The sequence below is a fragment of the Micromys minutus genome, assembly GCF_963924665.1.
Source record: "Micromys minutus genome assembly, chromosome: 1".
Classification (NCBI taxonomy): Eukaryota; Metazoa; Chordata; class Mammalia; order Rodentia; family Muridae; genus Micromys; species Micromys minutus.
In genome coordinates, this window is record NC_137969.1 from 52,941,262 (window position 1) to 52,952,484 (window position 11,223).

Genomic DNA, 11,223 nt, shown 5'->3' on the forward strand with positions numbered 1-11,223 from the left:
AGCATAGCTCAGAGTAGAGCATTTGTCTGGTATGTTGGAGGCCATGGGCAGTTCAGAGGGAGGCTTCAGCCGGTGTGAAGGGGAAGCTTGAGAAAGGGCAGGAGCACTCTCTGTAGAGGCCTTGGTCTGACAAACAGAAGGATTTGAGAGATTCTTGTGGATGTTCTCATGGTTGTGTGTCAGGGCTTCGGGTGTGGTGATCAGGGTAGGAACAGAGCAGAGAGATGAGATTCATCGGAATTGAGGTAAGGCTACATCCTAGGGGAGAGTCCAGAATGCCTCATCCCTGGCACCCCCAAATCTTCATGGTCACAAATATCACCTGTGACCCAGGAACAGTATGGCTGGATTCTTCAGGATCAGAAAAGCACAGGCGGGCCAGGCTCCTTCCTATGCCAATTTGCAGAGTTTGACATGCACTGTGGAGGTATGTATCCCCCACACATGCTTCTCCACACGTATGCCAAGGTGTTGATATTCCTCATCCTGAGGGCAGCTGAAAGACAAGGCCTATCAGTGCTAGCAGCCAGGAACCTCCATCTATATATGCCTAGTGTATCATTCCAGGGCTGCACCATGCTCTCCCAAAGCACATGTGTGGACACCCGCACACAGATGTATGATGTTGGTGTCCACAGAGGTATGATGCTGACCCCTTCACCCCATTCTCTTTCCCACGGACACCACAATGATTCAGGAAGAAATGAGGAGAAACAAGCCTTCTCCTGAGCCCTGGCATTACAGGTATATGTCATCATGGATGGTTTATGCATGGAAATCATATTTTTAATTAAATTTATATATGTGTGCCTTTCTGAGTTTATGTGCACCACATACATGCAAGAGACTGTGGAACCACATGGCATCGGGTCCTCTGAAATTAGAGTTAGAGGTGGTTGTGAGCCACCCAACATGGGTACTGAGAGCTAAATTGGGGTCATGCCAGGCGTGGTATAGCTTACACAGTATCATAAAGTATACAAGACATATAGCTTTGTTGTAATCCCTTAGTGGGCAAAATTAAAAGTTGGCTTCCAGGGTTGAAAATATGGCTCATGGGTTAAGAGCATTGGCTCTCCCAAAGAGCCTAGTTTTGATTCCTGGCACCACTGACCTAGAGTCAGCAGGCAAGAAATTCTATACCTAAAGAGTCACATCCAGAACCTTGAGGGAAACAGGTAACAGGTTGGGGTGGGGGGGATTGTCAACAGGAAGGCTTGTGTGTGGCCTCTCCAGACGGTCGGTCTTTAGTGGTTAATTTGGCTTCTGTGAGAACATGTTTCCAGGTCACTGAGAAGCTGTTTCTGAGTGTGTGTGACTGTTCTGAAACATTCTGTCCTGGAGAAAAGCTCATTAAGAAGTACCCATGCCAGGGAGATGGGTCAGAAGAGAAGGGCACTAGCCAACAATCCCCACAACCTACATGACGGAAAGCAGGAAGTGATTCCCACAGATTGTCCCTCTCACATCCACACGTGTGCTGGAGCGTGCCCCTTCCCCTAGTAAATAAATGAAAAAGGAGGGAAGGAAGGAAGACAGACTCAGGAAGTAAACAAAACTCACAGGCTCAGGGAGGAGAGCTGTAGAATCTTGTTTAGTATCTGTAAGACCCCTAACTAGGGTGATTTTATACAGAAACAAGAGCTGAAGTGGAAGGTCCCAGCCCATACCAGCTGCCTGCAAGTTGTGCAGAGAGCTCCAGAAGTGCGGCCGTGGCGAGTCCTCTGTGCTGCCACCAAGGCTGGAATGGGCTGTTGGGTGAGGCAGCTGTCCTTGAGTCACTTGGTCATTGAGTTTGGCTTGGGTGGTCTGTCATCAGTGCCCTATCTGGGGTGAGTAGACAATCATGCACATCTCCCCAGGAAAAGTCACCCGACACAAACCAAGCGTCAGTGTCCTGGCACAACTCCCACCACAGTTTGTTGCCTGTGCAATTCATAACATCAGGCCACCACGGACAGCCTGCCTTCTCAACAGATCTGGCCCACAGGGAGACAGAAGGACTGCTCTGCTCTTTGTAGAGAAATGGACAGGTCACAGGGGTCACATGGGGGAGCGAGCACTTTGAATAGCTACATTATCACCACTCTGGAAATACCATTTGCCCTGTTCTAGGTAGGAAACCTCCCTAATGAGGTGACGCTGGCCTGGGCGAACCTGAAGACCCTGAGGTAACTACCAGGGTCATCTTGAAGTTCCTCTCTCTTTTACCTTCCTTCTTTCCACTTTATTTTCTAATTCTTCTCCCACCTCTAGACACATCTTTCCTTCCCAGCTCCACACATCTCCTTCTGAATCTTTAAATGCTGGGTCTTAGGAAGCTGAGATTATTGGGACACTAAGACCACAGTACATCAGTCCTGGAAGGGCCTTGACTAAGCCCAGATATGCTTTACATAGGAGGAAACTGGGGCTTAAAGAGGGACTTTCCCAAGGCCCTTCTTACAGCCAAAGCAGAGTAGATCTCCAGGAACGTCCAAAGCTTCTGTCCGTATTGTAACCAGTGCCTGGAACCAAACCGGCTTCGTTTCTGTTTGCATCTGCTATTTTACCACTACAGGATCCTTAGCTTCTTGGAACCTGTCCCAGCCCCAGACTCTAGACCCAGATGGAGGATTATGGGTAGAGAACGTGAGGAGCATTTCAAATAGCCACCTCATTCCTGATCCTTATGTCCAAGGACTTGGATCTCTAATATCAACCAGCAGCCCATAAACCAGCCTTGAAATCTGCAGGTATCTTGGGATGCTGAGTTCGGCTGATGCTGGGCAAACCTAGAATGATATGGTAGTTGATGAAGCTGATTGTGTGTCTGAGCCCAAGAGACAGCGTCTGTTAGGATAAGGTCCTGTGTTTCTGGATAACTCCCAAATATGACTAAGCCCCGGCCATCCTGAATTCCAGGTTGGGTCACCCGATGTCTCAAAGCACTGATCAGTTGGATCTTTGAGAAAGGGTTTCTTTGTGTAGTCCTGGCTATCCTGGGACTCACTCTACAGAGTAGGCTAGACTTGAACTCAGAGATCCACCTGCTTCTGCCTTCAAAGAGCTGGGGCTACCACATCCGGTTCTCAGAACAACCTCCTTGGGTGCAGCTCTGCAATTCAGTAACCAGCAGGCCAGACAGGAAGACCCTGTCCAGAAGTCCTGCAGCCATTGGTTAACTAGTGTCTTCCTTGCTTTTCTGTTGCTGTGATAAAAAGGCATAAATGAATGTGACTTTTGGAGTATACTTTGTCTTGCAATTCCAGAGGATGAGTGCCTACCTCAGTAATTGTCAGGCTGCCTTATCACAGCAACAGTAAGTTAGCTGTACTGGCTGGTTTTGTGTCAATTTGACACAGCTGGAGTTATCACAGAGAAAGGAGCCTCGGCTGAAGAAATGCCTCCATGAGATCCAGCTGGAAGGCATTTTCTCAACTAGTGACCAAGGGTGTAGGGCCCAGACCATTGTGGGTGGAGCCATCCCTGGGCTGGTAGACCTGGGTTTTATAAGAAAGCAGGTTGAGCAAGCCAGGGGGAGCAAACCAGTAAGTAACATCCCTCCATGGCCTCTGCATCAGCTCCTGCCTCCTGACCTGCTTGAGTTCCAGTCTACAGGTCTACAGTGAAAAAGAGCAAATGGGTCAGCAAAAGAAGGAAAAATGGGTCGGCAAAAGGAGGAGGAGGAGAGGGAGGAGGAAGAAAAGTACACTTGGAGAGAAAAACAGAAGTAGGAATTTTGATGCAGAGAGAGCAGAGCTTGGCCTGTGCAGAAAGAGAGGCTGCTAATGTGAGGTAGATTATCACCATTAAAGAAGCTCCCGGCCTGAACTGGGATAAGAATGGCATTCCTGGAGTCAAGACCTGATACAACTGAGTTTCCAGTGCATGAAAAGGAGACTAAGGGTTTTCAGTTCCTAGAAAGCAAGCATGCAAAATGGTCACACATGGTATTCTAGGGGACGAGCATTCATCCCAGGCTGGCAGCCGAGCTCAGCAATCCTGTTCACTTGGTACAGGTTTTAGAGCCACAAAACTCACAGGAGTCAGCGGGTCATGGAGTCTGGTTTCAGGGAGCTACTGAAGCCAGGAAGTGTAGCAGGGAAGTCTGTATGAAACCCCAAGAGGGCATGAAGATCTGAGAAGCCTTTGCACACAATGCTGATGGTGGATGTTGGACTGGGTTAGAGACCTCTAGATGTCGAGGATGGAGGAGTCATGAGATGTCTGCCTCAAAAACCTGCCCGTGCGAGGGGGCAGGTGTGTCAGGCAGCAGTGTGGAACAGCAGAGCCAGCCAAACTTTTTGATGTGTCATGGAGAGATTTAGGACTTGGGATTTTCCCTGCGAGGTTCCACTCTTGCTTTGCTCCAGCATTTCCTCACTACTCCTCAGCTCCTCCCTTTTGGAGAGTGAATGCACATCCTGAGCCATCCATTGTAGGCTGTGTGGTGATTCGCTGTTTGATTCTGGAGGAGGGGAATGAGAGATCTCACTGAATCTCAAGAGGCTGGCCTTTTAAACTCTCGAAAATGTTCACAGCTATGGGGATTTTTGGTGTCGGGCTAAATGCATTTTGTTTATGATATGGTTATGAGCCTATGGGAACCATGGAGTGGAACGTGGTTTGAGACCCGCCCTCCACCATCTCAGACATTTGAACACTTGTTTCCCAGTTAGTGGTGCTATTTGGGGAGATTTAGGAGTGTGGTCTTGCTGGGGGCTAGGTTGAATTGTTTGCTTCTGGTCTTAATGGAGCTTCCCTTTAGAATGGAGTGTTTTACCCCACCCCACCCCCTTAAACATCCTGTTAGTTTACTTTCTCTCCGTACATTCTGTCTTTAAAAGTTTCTAGGACTGGAGAGATGGCTCATCGGTTAATAGGTCCTGAGTTTAACTCCTGGCGACCCCATCTGAGACGAGATTCGATGCCTTTCTCTGGTGTGTGTGAAGACAGTGACTGCGCACGCACCTACATAAAATAAATGCATTTTTCAAAAAAGTTTTAAAGTTGAAAAGTTCTAACCTTGGAGAAAACTGCCACATGCCCTTGAACTTGCTTCATAGCCAACTTCTGATCCTGCTGTCCCAACCTCTCCACTTTATGACATCCTGGGAACAGAACCAGAGCTCACCTATACAGCTGGTTTTGATAGGCAGCTTACTCTAGGGATCCACTTCCATCTTCCAAAGCTGTCAAGCACAGCAGGGTTTTACATGGGTTTGGGGTATCTGGACTCCTATCCTCACATGTGCATGACAAGACCTTGGAGAACTGATCTATCTCCCAGCCTTCTTTTTTCATTGTTTATGTTGTGGGGCAATCATGGAGGTCACAGGACAACCTGTGCAACAACTTGCAGAAGTCAGTTCTCTCTCTCCACTATGCTGGTCCCAGAGCACAAACTCAGGTCCTCAGGCTTGGTGTCAAAAACATTTACCTGTCTCTTCTTGCATTTTAAGTTACCTTTTGCTCGTATTTTCCATGACTTTCAGAAGAACTGTATCCTCAGGTTTGCTCTGATCAGGCAGTGGTCTCAGAAAGCCCTCCCACATCAGTCACTAATAGGAAAATGTCCTGCAGACTTACCTGCTGGATAGTCTAAGTGAGGCATTTTCTTATTTAAGGTTTCTGTCTTAAATGGGGAGTTGTGCTTCAGACTGGGGCGTGGCTATAGCTCCTCTGGGATTTTTGTCTTGGGAAAAGTGGACACTCAGGACATGCTCTCCCTGCAGGAAAGCTCAGGAGTTGAGTCACACATCAGAAGGCTTAGATCCTCTGTGTCTTACTCTCACATGCTGTGAGACTGGTCCTGAGAGCCAGCATAACTGTGTGAGGATGAAGGTCAGTCCCACAGAGAGAAGGAGGAGGAACACCCAGTAATGGTGAATCTTAGTTGTTAACTTGAGATCTAAAATCACCTGGGAGAAGAGCTTCCTTGGCATGCCTGTGGGGTCATCCAGTGTGTGTGTGTGTGTGTGTGTGTGTGTGTGTGTGTGTGAGAGAGAGAGAGAGAGAGAGAGAGAGAGAGAGAGAGAGAGAGAGAGAGAGATGTTTGCAGATGGCAGTTGAGACCCTCTCTGATCCTGCCCTAGTTTGCTGTCTATTGCTTTGATAAACATCATGCCCAAATCACCTTGGGGAAAAGGGGGTTTATTTTAGCTTACAGGTTGCATTCCATCACTGAGGGAAGTCAGGGCAGGAACTCAATGCAGGAATGTGGAGTCAGGGACTGATGCAGAGGCCATGGAGGATGCTCTTTACTGGCTCTGGCTTGCTTCCCATGGCTTATTCATCCTGCTTCCTTATACAGCTCTGAACCACTGCCCAGGCATAGCATTTTCCACAGTGGACCAAGGCCCTCCCATGTCAATCATAATTAAGAAAATGCCCTGCAGACTGGTCTAGTGGATAGTCTGAGGCATTTTTTTTCAATTATGGTCTCTGTCCTAGTTGGGGTTTCTGTGATAAAACACCATGACCCAAAGAAACTTGGGGAGGAAAGGGGTTATTTTCACCTTACACTTCCACGTCACAGTTCAGCACGGAGGGAAGTCAGGGCAGGAATTCAAACAGAGCAGGAACCTGGAGGCCAGAGCTGATACAGAGACCATGATATGCAGCCCTGACCTATGGCCATAAACATAACTATTCAGAAGGCAACTTGCCCATTTTAGCAAAACGACAGTAGTCGGGTTCCTCCCTAGGTCCTGCGACCTACTGAGCCTTTGAATTTTGACTAAATTTACAGTCTTAGGCCTGAATTCCTTTCTTGGGTGCAAGCTTCAAACCCAATGTCGAAGTAGTTGGTTACCACTGTGGGGGTCCCTGCAGGTGCCATGGAAGGCAGGGAGGGAAATGAATCCGGCAGAGGTGAAGATAAAAGCCAGGTTCAGCCTGACTCATCCAGCTGGATCAAACGTCTAGCCTTGTCGGGTGGTTTACTGCTGGCATGCTTAAACTTTGTACAATTTGGGAAAACTTTTCTGGTCTAATACATTCCCTAGTGCACAAGAAAGTGTAATTACTTAGAAATTCAACTCAAAGAACACGTCATCTCTCCCAGGAAGATGAGTTCTAGAGATAGGTTCTTGTATTAGCTTAAGAGTCTAAGAAAGGATCTGGCCTGGTCTTGGTCATACAGATTATGACAAATACAGAGGTCATTTGGGTTATTTCATATCTCTGATGCTAGTTATACGATCTTGGAGAGGCCCCTGGCCATATAATAATGTAAGGGTCATTTAGACACTAGACATCTCCAGTCCTGACTGTGAGAGCTTGATGTGTCCTGGCCCAACAGATACCGAAGATCACCACGCTATTAACCACCGACAACTCCCAGCTTTCTGGATGGGAGAACAGGTTTTATGTCTTTTTATTTTGAGAGGACAATCCTGTGTGCTTAACATTCCTGGTTTCCCTGGAGATCCTTGACTGCAAGGACAGTTTGCTCCCAACACGCCTCTGTAACCTTTATATTTCTACTGTCCTGGTGGTCTCATCTTACTAGGAAAAGCAGCATTGTATCACGCAGGGCTGACCAAGGGATACCACTGTTACCTTTTCTCAGCTAGCAGCTGGCTTCGCAGCCACCTTGCCTGGTACTGAAGCTACACTGACTGTAGATACAATGTAACCAGCTGCCTCAGGCTCCTGCTGCCGGCTTCCCCAGCACAGTGAACTGAAACTTGCATCTGTGAGTCAAAAATAAACCCTTTCTCTCTTACACTGCCTTTGCCCTGATATTGCATCATAGTCACCTTAATATGAAGAGAAACTACGACACACACCTTGAGGGTGACACCCAGAACTGACAGTCACTTCTGAGTGCCATAAGTAGGTTGGCTATCTCCCCACTGCTGTAGAATAGATGACGGCAGATACTTAAGGGGAGACTCACCTTCTCACAGCTTCACAGGTCTCACGCCATCCGCAGTAGAGCAGGCACAACAGAGCCCAGTGGCTCACATCATGGCGGCCGAAAACGCAGTGCTGCCAGAAGAGCAGTGAGGGTGGGCTGCACCCCACGGCTACAGTGAGGGTGGGCTGCACCCCACGGCTACAGTGAGGGCGGGCTGCACCCCCACGGCTACAGTGAGGGCGGGCTGCACCCCACGGTACAGTGAGGGCGGGCTGCACCCCACGGCTACAGTGAGGGCGGGCTGCACCCCACGGCTACAGTGAGGGCGGGCTGCACCCCCACGGCTACAGTGAGGGTGGGCTGCAGCCCCATGGCTACAGTGAGGGTGGGCTGCGCCCCCACGGCTACTCTCCCAGTGATCTGTTTTCTCCAGCAAGGCACTTCCTCTGCCATTTTACCACCTCCCAATAGCCTCTTCAACTCTGGTTCAATAACCACTGGAAATGCCCTCACAGGCACATTTGGAAGTGTACTTTACTAACCCAGCTGTCTCTCAGTCCAATAAAACTGGCCACCAAGATTAACCATCACGTTAGGCCCCATCCATCTCCTAGGCTTCACTTGGAACCACTATTCCCAGGCTATGCTCTGAAATCCCAATCCAACCCTGTGGCTACTACCCAGCAGGTGACAATAAGGCAGCTTATCCTTGTCTTCACACCAACACCATATACCGGCTTCAGAGGTCCTGATAGCTGTCTCTAGGGGGGTGAGAGGAAGGCCAGCTCTCGGTGAGGGCTTGTCCAGTGTGGGTAGCACCACCCACATACCCAGGAGAGCAGTGGCAGTTCCCCAAGTGCTGTTTGATGAGACAAAAAGGCTTTTCCTGCAGTCCTCCTTGGACTTCAGTGTTTACATCTCAGGATTCACACTGGGAACCCTGTGAGTTTGAAACCCCTCTCCTCAGCACATTGGTCACCCGAGCGGCAATTCTGTCCATGTATTCTCATCCTCTTTTGTTTTTTAAATGCTACTCAAACTTTCTGGAAGCTGTAGGCTGCCCAGCGTACCGGAAATGAGACGCTTGCATTCGCACACTCTGCCTAACGCTGAGACTCCAGTGGTGAATGTGGAGTCATTGCCTTTTGCTTTTGCCACCTGGTAATTAATCATGGCGACCTCAGATAAATTTGACCTCTTCCTTGCCAAGCACTACTGACACTACCTGGGCTCTTTCCTTCAAAGAAAATATTAGAATTATTTAAGGGGAATGGGGCACATGTGGAGGCCAGAGGACAACTTCAGGAGTTGTTTCTCTTCCCCCACATGTAGGTCAGAGATCATCAGACTGAATAAGCAGCACCTTGACCTACTCGGCCATTTCTTGGGCCCTTTTTTATTGTTGGCAGTACTAGGGATTGAATGTAGCACTTTGCCCGTGCTGATAAGCACCTTGCCACTGACCCATGGCCCTAGTCCTTTACTTCTTGAGACAGGGTTTCACTGAGTTGTCCAGATCTTTAACTTGTTTTGTTGCCAAACTTTTAATGCTCCTGCCTCAGCCTCTGGAGTAGCTGGGATGACAGGTTTATGCCATCAAACCCTGGCTCAACCCAGGGTCAACCCAAGTCCTGCAGATGAGCCCTGCATGGCTTATCTGTCCACCGACCGCTGCTTCCTGACGGAGGCGGGATCTCTCATTATGTGAAACATTAGTGGGTAACACCACTGCAGATTAACAAAGCCAAGGCCTCCTTAGGTCTGACCCAGGTCGGAGCCCCAGACTGGGCAAGGACGCATGGAGTCAGACTCAATTCCTGAAGCACTGCGCAATGTCCAGAGGCATAAACATTCTTCTGGATGAGGAATCTAAGCCTGAGTACAAAGCGTTGATTGAACTTCCTGTCTCTTTCCTGCCGTTTCCTCCCGTCTCTCCCTGTTCCTTCCTTTCAGTACACGCCACCACCACCATCACACCACACACACACACACACTGGTTATTGACACACTGGTTTTCTTGTTCTGAGGGTGCTCACTGCAGGGAAGTGAGACTGTTGATCACCCACCCACCAGCCAGTGACTCCCTCTTTGTCTCCTGCTAAGAGAACCTTGTTTTTCATTCGTTCACCCATTTTCCATATGTACATTGGTCAGTCCAATCCCACCGACTCACAATCAAATCAAATTTGGCATTGTGATCTAGCTGTGACCAGAGATTGCTGGAAGCCTCTGACAAGGTTGTCTTCACATACTGTGCCCTGCCCCCTCTCTCCCCACAACACCCCACCCCCACCCCGCTTTCTTCTTGCTTCAAGGGGAGCTTGGAGTCACAGCAGTAATCCTCTTACCAAAAGGAAAATATTGCAGCTTTGAAGAAAGTCCTGAAAACCAGTAGAGATGCCTGGGTCCCAAGAACTCCACGTACACCCCAGACTCCCTCCTTCCAACATGCAGTTTCTGTGCAGGTCATGCCTCATTCATTGTCTGGTTCTCTTACAATTTTTTTTTCTTAGCAGCTAAAACACTGATAAACTGATTCACTAGACCATGGTGTTTTCCCAAATAATTGATTTGCAATTGCAGGTCCCAAGAGAGGCCCAGAGGATCTGGGAGACTGGGGTGGGTGCTGAGATAGAGTCAGGGCCGTCCTGGGCCTTTTGGGTCTTCCCCCACCAGTCTCACTCCAGAGTAGGGGTGGCAGAGAATGGGAGCCATGGGTGTAGCCTGGACCCTGTCCCCCCAGACTGAGGGCAAAGAGACAAATAAAAAGGGGCAGAGAAGCCTCAGCTAGGCTGGGACAGGGCCGTGGTCAGGGGTGACCAACAGGCAAGGTGTGTCCAAGCACCTTGTCTTCTGTGCGAAGCTGCGTGTACACACATGCTCTGCAGCTTGTCTCCGTCACAGCCTGCGGATAATTGGGAGCTTCCGATCCGTCTGTCTCCCCCTCCTAAGTCCTAGGATCACAGAGGAGAGTCATCATGACCACTGTATCCATAGAAATCACAAGGCCAGGGCTTTACGCATGCCAGGTAAGCACCCTGCTGAGGCCTCGGCCCTTCTTATGCCTTTTTTTGTTTGATTGTTGTTTGTTTTTTGAGACAAGGTCTTACTATGTAGCTCTGGCAGGGACTGAATTTTCATGTAGAGGGATATCCTTGAACTCTCATCACTACTTGTGCCTCCTCCTTATACTTTTTAAAGTGTACTTTTGCGATCCTTTCAAGAGGTCGAAGATTGAGAGGAATCAGAGAGGAGACACCCCGGGTAATGAGAAGGCACCAAGAGAAGAAGAGCTTGATCTCTCTGTGTCTCTGTCTCCCTCTCTGTCTCTGTCTCTCTCTCTCTCTCTGTGCCTCCCTTTGTCTGTCTCTGTCTCT